Genomic DNA, 13398 nt, shown 5'->3' on the forward strand with positions numbered 1-13398 from the left:
CTCCGCCGATCTCCATCTAGCTCGCGATCCAAAAGCCTCTTGTCGATTTTTACGGCGAGAGCGATGAGAGTGTCCAAGTCGGTCGGCAGGTCTAGCGGGACTAAATGATCCTTGACGGCGGGGGATAGTCCTTGAAAAAAGGCATCGAGTAGCGCCCGTTTATTCCAATGACTCTCAGCTGCTAGAATGCGAAACTCAATCGCGTAATCTGACACCCTGCGCTTGCCTTGTTGTAAGGTGACAAGGGAGCGAGCTGCCTCATGATCTGGAGTGGAAAATTGAAAAATTTGCTCCATAGTCTTTACGAAAAAAGCCCATGAATGACACCCAGCGGAATTGCGGCTCCATTCAGCAGTAGCCCACGCCTCTGCACGACCAGTCAGGTGGGAAATGACGAAAGCGATTTTTGCCCGCTCGGTGGGGAAGGCAGCTGCCTGCAGCTCAAAGTGGAGTTCGCACTGCGTGATGAACGGCTTAATGTTCCCAGAATTTCCAGAGAACCTCTCCGGTCGAGAGAGCTGTGGGCAGACAGCAGCGGAGGTGGCAGGTGGCTGTATGGTGACTACTTCACATGGAAATACCGTGGCAGTATTGGGTGTGGTGCCAACTGGTTCCTTCTCTTGAATAATTTTCATAAGAAGTTCAAACTGCGAGGCCACCTGTCTCATCATATTGTCCTGATGCCTTGACAGTCCCTCTAGATGAAGGTGGAGGGCAGCAATCTGCTCATCCTGCTTCGAGAGGCGTTGACCCTGCGCTTGAAGGGCTTTGCGCACCGGGTCTGAGTCTGCTGGGTCCATGTTACGGCCAGTCCGTTCTGTCATGAACGGAACAGAGGATAGGACCCAAAAATGCACGACTCCAAAACAAATGGACAGTTTCCAAAAAGAGAGGTTTAATAGACGGGCATAGGTCGGTACACAGGCAGGCAATCCAAGAAAGGCAACAGTATCCAAAAACATGAGGCAAAGAGGCAAGATCGATAATCGGAAAAGGGTCAAGTCTTACTGTGAGTCTGTGACGTGGAAACAAGGAATGCTGGAACGCGACGACAAGGTACAACGAACTGGCAACGAGAGGGAATGAGACACGAGGTTAAATACAATGGGTAATTAGGGTGAACGAGGCACAGGCGATGAAGATGCTCACAGGAGCAGGTGTGTGTGAAACAGAGGGGAAGACAAAACCCGGAACACACACACACGACAACGTAAGGATTTAAAAAAAGTTTTATTCATGACAGACCCCAGACATAAATATTAAAAATAAGGCATTTTTAACAGTTTTGGTTGTATTGTGTGTGGTGTGCTCTGATAATCTCAACACATAACACCACACACAAAGATTTTGCTCTGCCGCCGATCGACAAACAAGTCGTCGGAGGCAAAAATCTCGTGGGATCACACGTGATCACACAAAAACGAAGACGAGCAGACACTTCTGGGTATGTACCGATGTTACTTGAGTGTTTCCGAAGGTTGCCAGAAGCAAGTCTTAGTCTCGAATAATGTGGTCTTGAGCACAACACAAGACCGTGACAGCTGGAATTGGTTGAGTATTACTCCAAGATCAATGCTGTTTGATAGCTCATTTTATCATGTTAAATTGTTTGTTTAAAGTGTTAATTTATGAAGTATCATGTTTACATGCATTTTTTGACAAGAGGTCCCCCCTTTCCTTTCGGCGGCACGTTGGACGACTGGTTAGTACATCTGCCTCACAGTTCTCAGGACCGGGGTTCAAATTCTGTGTGGAGTTTGCATGTTCTCCCCGTGCCTGCGTGGGTTTTCTCCGGGTACTCCGGTTTCCTCCCACATCCCAAAAACATCCATGGTAGGTTGATTGAAGACTCTAAATTGCCCGTAGGTGTGCATGTGGATGCGAATGGTTGTTTGTTTCTATGTGCCTTGCGATTGGCTGGTGACCCGCCTCTCGCCCAAAGATAGCTGGGATAGGCTCCAGCATGCCTGCGACCCTAATGAGGATAAGCGGTACAGGAAATGGATGGATGGATGGGGTTTTTTTTCCCCAAGAGGAAAACCTTTTCAAATTATCTCTTTATTATTTGTTTGAAAGTTAAAACAAGTTCTGTTGCGAGATTGCAAAATTTGGCTCGTCCCATAAGGACTCACGATAGCGAGTACCTTGCATGATTTGTTTGCCACAATTTTTACATTGGATACCCTTCCTGATGCAACCGACCAATGTTTATGCGGGCTTGGGATTGTCAGTGGCTGGATAAGCTGATGCAAGTTAATGCTTGGGAAAAAAACTAAGAAAAAAAAGCTTGCTATAAAAAAACATGTTCCAAAGCTTGTTTGGGATCAGGAGAGGGAAAACAAATCCCAAAAGGGAGAAAGCAATGGGGAAGACTTACCAACATTTCTAAAATTGGGCAGCACATTTTGCTCCAGAATGCCTTTATAAGCTTAAAATTTCATCATATATGTAGTTTGAAGACACCCTGTGCCAGATGTAGCAAAGCAGCCCTAGATCATAACCAAGCTTCCTCCATATAACACAGTAGGTACAGTGTTCTTTTTTTTTTTTTAATGCTAGATTTCTGCTTCTGTAAACAGAGAGCTGATGTAACTTGCTAAAAAGCTCCTGTTTTCTCTCATTTGTCCAACGGCTGTTCTCTCAGGCGTTTCGTGACTTGTTAATATTCATTTTGGATCCAAGCAGACTGTACACTACAGTCTGACTGGGATATGGCATTGACCGTAATATGAAAACCTATTTGTACACCCTGAACTGGTATAAACAAACAACCATTCACACTTACAATGACACCTACGGGCAATCTAGTCTTCAATTAACCTACCATGCATGTTTGTGGGATGTGGGTGGAAAGCGGAATAACCAGAGAAAACCAATGCAGGCACGGTGTGAACATGCAAACTGCACACAGGCGAGGCCGGATTTGAACCCGGGTCCTCAGAACTGTGAGGCAGATGTGCTAACCAGTTGTCCACCGTGCCACCATATAATTAAAAAACATAATTTTAAAATAATTACTTACTGTGTAAATATTTTTTTATAGAAATTGCACAACTTTGAACATTTTCGAAATTTGCCAGCTGGAAATTTCTGAAAATGCACAATGTTTTTGCCTCTGCCGAAGTTTTTTTTTCCCACCCTTGAAAGTAGCATCAATGATGCTCCATTGCCAGCATTAATTCCACATTCATTATTGGTAATATATAAGGGGTTTTAATCATTTTTAGTGCCTAATTACCATTTAAAGTGCACGCTTGTTTATAGTAGAAAAAGAATGATTAGTTCAAGCAAAGAGCCGTTTCCAAAGCACCCAGAACAGTTTCACATACTGTAGGTCCTTCCCATCACTGCCTATTCATCTCTTTACATGCCACCTGACAGAACGACAGTCACAACAAGAAAAGGAGAGGGGGCTCTTGGCACAGAATCCTGGCTTTCCCGAATTTATTTGAGCAGCTGTGTCTCATGAAGTGAATTGCCCTAGATAAAAAGAAAAACTTGTACAGTACTTAATCCGGTGCCAAGAGAAAGGCAATGAAAGATGAATAGTGAAGAGATTTTGTTAAAAAGCAAAATAGACACAAGACAATTTCCAATCCAAAAGGACAAGCATCCAATGAGCCTACTGTTTGGTTGATTGGCTCAGAGGGTGGGTATCCTTCTCTTACTGCCTACATCAATCATATGTTTCATGTGCATCCATCCTTTATTTATTGTAGTCTTTTTAATGACTTTGACTTCTTGGGTCCTGTTTACAGTGTTTTATGTTTGTTTTTTGTTTGGGTTTTTTTTGGGTTTTTTTTGGGGGGGGGAGTGTTAAAACATTTGAAACACTTAAAAATGTCTCAAAGTCCAGTGTGTCCCAGTGTGTGTTAATTGGGAACTAACACGCACAACAAATCGGAGCGAAGCTCTGATGCTTTAAACGACATCGCTGCAGTGGAGCAAGCGACTTTACTCGTTAGCTCGCAGGCTAGTCATTGGCCCGCGAGCTAGCTTGTTAGCTCACAAACACAACAAACAGTTAATTTTCCCTTAAGTGTCTCTGGTTGTCTGAATCTAGGCATTGCACATTGAGCAAGGACGTGGAGTATTGGACGGAGCCAACACAGGCAAATGTGTACTGGTCCGCCGGCATTGCATGAGCCCAATAGCGGCTAATGACACAGCCATCCAACTCTGCCGGCTCACCACAACAGTGACAAAAATATGCATAATGGACAGTGCAGGTGAAATTTCCTAGATTCCTGTTGTTTCTTGTAAGGGAATGCGGTCAAATTAATTCTGGTCATTAAATGTAAAAATGTCTTGATGTACTTTCCTTTTGGGTCTCTCATTTAATATTTTTCAGTATGTGTTTTCTAATGGACTATAAGTCTGCTTAATGGATAGATGTATTTCTTTGCAATAAAACAAAGGGGGAAACAGCAATTGTTATTTATATTATTCCAGCTATTCCTTCGCTTCTGCCATTCATCAGACAGACAGACATCTTAAACTTAAAAAAAAGTGATGAAAAAAAAAAAACACATACGTATATCTATATATATATATATATATATATATATATATATATATATATATATATATATATATATATACACACACACATACACATATATACACACACATACACACACACATATATATATATATATATATATATATATATATATATATATATATATATATATATATATATATATATATGGTCAGAAGTGGTTTTATTCATTATTATTATTATTATTTTAGCACAGTAAGTAAGTAGTAAGATGAGCCTTAATGTTCATTTTGGTCAGCAGTGGTTTTGGCCTTGGACCTCTGCCATGAATGCCAATTATCCTCAGTCTCTTCCTTATTGTTGAGTCATGAACACTGACCTTAACTGAAGCAAGGGAGGCCTGCAGTTCTTTAGATGTTTTCCTGGGTTCCGTTGTTAAACTACTGGATGAGTCTTCACTGTGCTCTTGGGGTAATTTTTGTAGGCCGGCCACTCCTGGGAAGGTTCTCCACTCTTCTGTGTTTTCTCCATTTGAAGATAATGGCTTTCACCGTGGTTCGATGGAATCCTAAAACTTTAGAAATGGCTTTGTCAGTCTTTCCAGTCAATTATTTTATTTCTCGTCGGTTCTTGAATTTCTTTGGATCGTGGCATTTTTTTGCAGCTTTTTAATATCTTTTGGCTGACTTAATTTTGTCAAATAGGTTCTATTTAAGTGATTTTTTTGGACTGGACAGATTTGGAGGTAATCAGGCTTTTCAAACAAGTAGCTTTAAATATTTTCCCCCTTAATATATAAAATCCCAATTAAAAACAGCATGTTATGTGTTATGTTTACTTGGGTTATCTTTGTCTGGTATTTACATTTGTTTGATAATCTTAAAGTAAGGCAACTATGCCAAAATATAATATTTTGACATGGGGGAAAATATTTTTTCAAGGCACTGTAAAAACTTAATATTTCTGCTGGTAAATAATAATAATAAAACACCCTTGAAAATGATCATGGCAAATAACACTGAAATTCCCATTTTTTCTTTCAAGAAATATCTTATTATACATAGGACTTCTGGCCTGTTGCTTCTGTGGATTATAACAGAGTAACCTTTTAATTAGACTCTACATATTTGTGTATTTTTGATTGAAGTAGAGATCACACTTGGTAGAACATCTCTGTAAAGTTTTGCAAGTTTGTGTCATGTATAGTCAGAAACTGAGCCTTTCTATTGCATGCCATTCTATGAATTCATCTAGCAATGGCACAATGTCATCAAGGTTAAAGTAATCTTCATCCTTGTAGGCTCTACATTGACTTGTTAAGTGTTACTTACTTTTAAGACACTGCTAAGTACAAATCAACAGGGGCAAAGTTAGATTTGTAACTCAGTAAAGGCACTGACAGAAGCTACTTTTCAGATGCATCCCACTGCCCTAAGGTTAACTGAAACCAAAGAAAAGTGTTTTTAGACTACAAGTTTCTCTGAATAACAACTCATATTTGACAATGAATTTTGCTGGCGCAAGTGAAGAAAATGGATGGATGGATGGAATTTATTAGCTAAACCAAATATTGTCTTGTTGAACGCCGGCATAAGCTAAATGTGTGAATTACCATTACCTTGTAGCGGTAAATTGCATCATTATAATCTTTCAACACTCCATTAGAAAGTAGTTTGGTTCCATCCAAGGTTATGATGAACGCTTAACTGAAGTGAATCCAATTGCACTTTGAGATGTTTTGTATGTACTGCAAATATATTGCATGATTGCCAATTGAATGGAAATGTCTAGTACATAACATATACAGTATTTCCCCCATTCTGAAGTCTGCGCTGTCTATTGACGTCACATTTTCCCTTAGTGACATTCCAGGGGCAATGACATCATTTGAGCAGTTTTTGTTCATGGTTTACTGAACTCTATCCATCCATCCATTTTCTTTACCGCTTCTCCTCATGCGGGTCGCGGGCTGCTGAAGCCTTTCCCAGCTATCTTCGGGTGAGAGGCATGGTACACCCTCAACTGGTAGCCAGCCAATCGCAGAGCACATAGAAACAAACAACCATTCGCACTCACATTCACACCTACGGGCAATTTAGAGTCTTCAATCAACCTTTTGGGATGTGGGAGGAAACCCATCCAGGCACGGGGAGAACATGCAAACTCCACACAAGCGGTGCCGGGATTTGAACGCCGGTCCTCAGAACTGTTAGACAGATGTGCTAACCAGTCGTCCACTGTGCCGGTTACTGAACTCTAACATACCTAATTTATTGTGTATTTTCTTCAAGGCAAGAATTAAATGACGGAGAACAGGATTTAGAAGAGCAAAAAAACATGATGGCCTTGAGAACATGGATGATGCTTGTTTGTCGTAGAGTGCCATAGAAAAGAGCTGTGTGCGTCGGTGTGTGTGTGTGTGTTTGTGTTTGTGTGCGTGCAAGTGTGTGTGTGTGCAGTAGTGAAGGAAGGAGGTGGTGCAGGGCTGTGTGACAGTCTCTCTGCATTAATTGCTTAAATTGAAGCGCTGCCACGTCTGTGAGAGAAGCTTTGATATGATAATGGAAGCCTTCTCGGCTCAGGAGAGGCTTGCTATATGTGTGTACTGTGTGTGTTGTGTATGTTTGTGTGTGTGTGTGTGTATGTGTGTGTGTGTGTGTGTGTGTGAATACCATGCACCTGCCAGTATACACCACTGTCTCCTGTCTCCATCACTATGAGAGCCAGGAAGAGTCAGACAAACAGACTAAAAAAAACACAATTAAGCTTGGCAAATCAATTTTGGGTGAAAACGGTGACCAAGACGTGAATTCAGCTCTTGCCAACAGTGTCAATGTCAATACTTTTGTGTATTTGTAATATAATATTGTATTTTATGTCTGCATCATTTATAAATAAATGCTGTTTTTTACTTTTGTTAAAACAAACAGCATTGGTTGCTCTTTTGTCTATTGCTTCACCTTTCCATTTTGTGTTAATCTGCTGTAGTTTACAGAATTTATAGAGAGAATCAGTCAGCTATTTCTGATACCTTTTAATTCATTTGAAAATGATTTTTCAAAAAGATAGATTATTTCTAGTATGCAAATCCCACATAGTCACTATAGATGTATACATACGTTAAAGGGGGAAACGCATTTTTTTTTAATCATTCTGTACTTTTTGGTAGACTTTACACCGATTTTATCGGCTTTATCGGTATAATTAGCATTTTATGATGATCGGCTTGAATGTCATATTTCGCCAATCCGATCAATCTGCAAAAGACATTTACTCCGCGCCGCCATCGTGCACAGTATATTTGAATCCAAAAGCTAGTTTTATTTTTAGCCTGGTCGCGTGTCTTGTGACATAGTACTGTAAATATCTGACGGCCAATAAAGTTATTAAAACAAACAAAAAAAACATGTTGTCGGTGTGTGGCACGTAAGCCAGGGTAATTTGTCTTGTAGTCTTCAGACGACAAGACAAATTTGCACTATATCAGACTACTGCAATAAAATCTTGTATTCCGATACCACCGCATCCCGTTTTTTATGATCATTTGACTTTATCTTGTCAACTCAAATGCGACCGAATACACTCATTAGCATGGTGACGACAACAAGAGTGGATCGTGGCGACTGTATTATAAGGACAAAATGGGGGAAAACATGTGTTGGTGCTCACCGGTGTCCAGGACAGGAGAGGACGTTAGATTTAGTTGAGGTATGTTCACGTACTTTTAATACGATACGGCTCGCAAGCAGGCAACAAAAACGTTAAGTAGCCTAGCAAGCGAGTGGTAGCACTAACGGCTGTACGTAAACATGCTGCCATTCTGTCGAATCATGCTCCAAAGTTTCGGTGTTGGTGAAGTAATTTAATTACAATAATTTAATTACAGTGATTACCCATTATTTCTGTCATGTTGTAATGTTGGTTTGACCTGACTGATTAGAATACACGATCTGACTAGAGCAGTGATTTCCAACCTTTATGGAGCCAAGGAACATATTTTACAATTGAAAAATCTCACGCCACACCAACAAACAAAATGTCACAAAAGTGGATACATTAATTACTGTATGTACTTCCTGCCATCTAATAGAAGACCATACATTTGTTCTGTCTGTCACTATACCTCACTGGCATAAATAGATGAACAAAGATACATTATTTATTGTAAATATAATCTTTTAAGCAATTAAGTACACAAATATATACAGTAAATGAACAGGTCATTTAAATAGACACATTGCTCCATCTTGTGATCGGCTCTCGTTTTTTTAAACTCGCTGATCGGCCCCAAAAATCCTGATCGTGTAAACCCTACTTATTGGCATTTGCAGGTTCAATTTATTCACCCACAGAGATCAAGGTCATCTGAAGCGCACCTCTGGCTGCTCACAATTATCCAAAATGTTCAATCAAATTGTTTGCTCCTCTCACCCATTACCACAGTATCGAAAAACCCTCGCCTGCAACTTATCAATTAAAAGACTTCATTTTCCGACCAAGTCAAATGCAGCCTTCTCCACAACCTTCACCCTTGTGGGGTCAGCAAGTCTCAGTTGTATTTAATAACATATAGTTGCTAATTAATCAAAATGTCACAACCATTCAAAGCAAAATGGCAAACTGCACATCACAACCTAATAGGCCTACTGTACAGTATATTCAATAATCGGACAAAACATTGGGGAACACTGTACAAATAAGCTTTGATTTCATACTTTTATTTCTATATGGGTGACTGAGTCTTCACTGTGCTTTTTAATAATTACTGCAGTAACCATTAATAAACATGTTTCAGGAATTATTACCACTCAGTGAATATTGGACATTATTATCTTTGTAAAGGACATTTTTTATATACTGCTCTTTTATCACATCTCAATAGATTGTGCAGGTGTATCTCATGTTGAGGCTGGTGAGTACAAAGCAGGTAGGTCAGTATCATTGGAGGAAAGTATACAGCCATCCATCCATTTACCTTATCCTTACTAGGATTCTCTAAACTAAAAAGCAAGGATTTGTAGGAACAGGAACATGATTAATGATATTAAAAGGGTATGTGTAGTTCAAAAAAAAAAAGAAAAAGAAAGAAAAATACCTCCCCTTAAGGAACTGCAGAATGACACAACTTGTGCTTGGTTAATATGAATGAATGAATGTTCTTTTGGCTGTTTTTTATTTCCTTGTGTTCCCATTCCAGATGACTTGGTCAATCAGACTGTCTGAGTCACCGCCCTACAGGTTACCAACAGCCCTGCATCATCATGTCAAGCCAGCACCAATCAACTGCAATCTTTCCTGATGATGTCATAGGTCAACAAGGCTGCCATTAAAACACTGAGAGAAAACCGTGGCAACGGCGGATACGTTGCCGATCATCGTTGTTGTGAGAGGATTACTGGAAGGGAAGTGTGAATGTGTGTTCATGAAAGTGTGTGTGTGTGTACACGTGTGTGTGTGTGTGTATACGTGAGTGTGCGCGCGTGTGTGAGTTTTCTCCAACAAGGTTTGGGGCACTTCGTTGAGTCAGCGGCTACCCTCAAGCCACTGCTGCAACACGAGGAGAAAGGAAGCACTGTTTTCAAAGGTCTGAGACATACACAAAGAAGGGCCAGATCAAACACACACACACAAACAAACACACGCACACACACAGCACAGCACACAGACCTCCTGGCTGGTTGCTAAGCCAGCTGACCTTTACTCAGCCCACCCACAGCTGACCTGTCTATAACCATGTGACAAGGTGGGGGGGGGGGGGAGGATTAACAAACCAGGCTTGGGCTTTGTGATTGATATTGGGAATTTGTTTTTTTTTTTTTAATCATCAATTGGTTTGTATGGTTGTAGTAATACTTTAAATGATTGAATCACCCATTTTCTATCATAGGTGAGCTGGAGCCTATTGTCGTGGTACACCCTGGACTGGTTGCTACTCAATCGTAGACATTTGAATACATCTGATATCATAAATAAATAAAGTAGCTTACCACCACCAGGGTGTGACTGTGGAGTTAATGAATAATGTGTGCAACTCTAGAGCGTCTTTGAGTGCCTTGAAAAGTGCTATATAACTTATTATTATTATAATTATTATATACAAAAAAACTGACCACCATTTCCTTCGCCAGGTGGGGTGGGGGATATTTGCTGGATATTGGCAGAAACTGGAACACGCTGTTCTATACCTTGATCCAGAGCATCCCAAACATGCTCAATGTCACACATGTCCGGTGAGTTTGCTGGCCATGCAAGAACTGGGATGTTTTCAGGTTCCAAGAGTTGTGTAGAGATCCATGCAACATGGGGCTGTGCATTATCATGCTGCAACATGCAATGTGGATGAATGGCACAACAAAGGGCCTAAGGGACTGTGCATTCATAATGCCATCAATAAAATGGTCCTGTGTCCGTTGTCCACAACATGCGCCTGCCCATATCAAAACCCCACCGCCTGCATGGGCCACTCGATCTACGCGTGTACAACGCTGACATCAGCAAACCACTTACCCACACAATACCATACATGCTGTTTGCCATCTGCCTTGTACAGTGAAAACTGGGAAGACACCATTGAATGTGAGCATTTGCCCACTCAAGTCGGTTACGATAACAAACTGCAGTCAGGTCGAGACCCCACTGAGGAACACAAGGATGCAGATGAGCTTCCCTGAGACAGTCTCTGACAGTTTGTGCAGAAAATCTTTGGTTATGCAAAGCAATTGCGGCAAGAGCGGTCCGGCTGGCTGGTTTCAGATGATCCTGGAGATGAAGTTTCTGGATGCGGAGATCTTGCGACCCATTTTTGTGTCATTCATCCTTGACCATTGTAGTATGATAATACATAGCCCCATGTTGGAAGGATCTGTACACACTTCCTGGAAGTTGCAAACTTACAAGTTCTTCCATGGCCAGCCAGTGGCGTGCAAAGAGGAGGGCAGAGGGTGTGGTGGGCCCTGGGTATTCCACTCAGGGTGTGGGGGGCATTCAAACGGGTTTGTGTGGGCATTAAAACTGTGTGTTTTTCTTGGAGTGCGCCCTTGGAGTGACAATATCATCCATCCATCCATCCATTTTCAACACCATCCCAGCTGACTTCGGCCGAAAGGCGGACTACACCCTGAACTGGTCGCCAGTCAGTCGCAGGGCACATATAGACACAGACAACCATTCACACTCACATTCACACCGTCACTGAGTGGGAACTGAACCCACGCTGCCTGCACCAAAGTCAGGCGAGTGTACCACTACACCATCAGTGACGACAATATCATTATAAACATAAAAACAGATGACCTGAACAGGAGGGGAAGAAGGGAATGAGGCATATTGTGGGGAACCAACTCTGACAGATTTATGAGTGGCTCACCAAGTGTGTTTTTAGTGTGCACTTCTTCCTACTGCTGCCAAAGGCCCCTTTCCCATCCCTTGATGTGGAACATAATGTGCTTCTGTCACAGAGGCAGAGCAGCCTGAGAAACCGAGGGGCCTCAAACACACACAGGCACACACACACAACACAACAACAGCCATATTAAACATACATAGACAATAGTAAACTAGCACTTCTGCATCCAAACATCAACTAAGTATAATTCCAGTTTTCCACACATAAATGCAGTATGACATTGCAGAGACTCCACTCACACACAAATAGGTCCTTGTCCCATGAATAATAAGTGTTCAGCTATGGCAAAGGTCAATCCATGCTCCACTCCCCACAGCTTTCCCAACCGACACCCTCATTAGGGAAATATTTGTCCCAGTTGGGAAGGTGGAACGGGTGAGAGACTGTAAAGAAAAAACTTTTGAGGGTGAAGGGTGGGGCTTTCCACAACTAATTAAAACATGTTCATCCATTCTTCTTTGTCATCTTCTTCTTAACTTTTCCCTATTTGGGGTCAGCGCTATAGAAGAGTCTTCCCAAAACACACCCCTTGGTCTACTTCCTCCCCCCGCCATTTAATTTGATGAATCTTCGAATATCTTTCATCAAGCTTATATTTTTATATTTACATAACCTATATATCTATGGCATAGGTTATACGGAGGAATTGCCTTCCTGACTCCAACTATTTATACTGACATAGTCTCTCCAGCGTGTCCTGAATCATCTCCAGGGCCTCCTCCCGGTGGGGTGTGGCTGGAACACCTCACCAGAGAGGTGTCCAGGGGCATTCTTCCATCACTCATGAACAAGACCACAAGGTACTTGAACTTCCTCACTTGGGGCAAGATTTCTTCCTCGGCCCGGAGAGGGCACTCTCCTCTTGTCCAACTGAGGACCATGGCCTCAGATTTGGAGGTGATGATTTTTATCCTAGCTGCTTCAACACTCGGCTGCGAACCGCTCCTGCGAGAGTTGAAGAACGCAGCTTGTTGAAGCCAACAATACCACATTATCTGCAAAAAGCAGAGACACAATGCTGTGGTCACCAAAACAGACCCCGTCAACACCTTGGCTGCGCCTAGAAATTCTGTCCATATAGGTAATAAACAGAATCGGTGAAAAAGAGCAGCCTTGGCGGAATCCAACTCTCACTGGAAATTAATCCGACTGACTGCCAGCAATGCGGATCAAACCGGTCGTACAGGGACCGAATAGCCCTTAATAAGGGGTCTGGTACGCCATTCTCAAGGAGCACTCTCCACAGGACCTCCCGTGGGACACGGTCAAACGCCTTCTCCATGTCCACAAAACATTGTAGACTGGTTGGGTGAACTGCCACGCATCCCCGAGAACTCTGCTGATGGTGTAGAGCTGATACACTGTTCCCCGGATAGGACCCAGGGCCTTGCCATTGAGGAGCTTTTTAAACACCCCAGTGACCTCAACCCCTGAGATAGGAGAGCTCACCTCAGAGTCCCCAGACTCTGCTTCCTCATATGAAGGCGTGTTG

This window comes from Phyllopteryx taeniolatus, chromosome 7 (genome assembly GCF_024500385.1).
Source record: "Phyllopteryx taeniolatus isolate TA_2022b chromosome 7, UOR_Ptae_1.2, whole genome shotgun sequence".
NCBI lineage: Eukaryota > Metazoa > Chordata > Actinopteri > Syngnathiformes > Syngnathidae > Phyllopteryx > Phyllopteryx taeniolatus.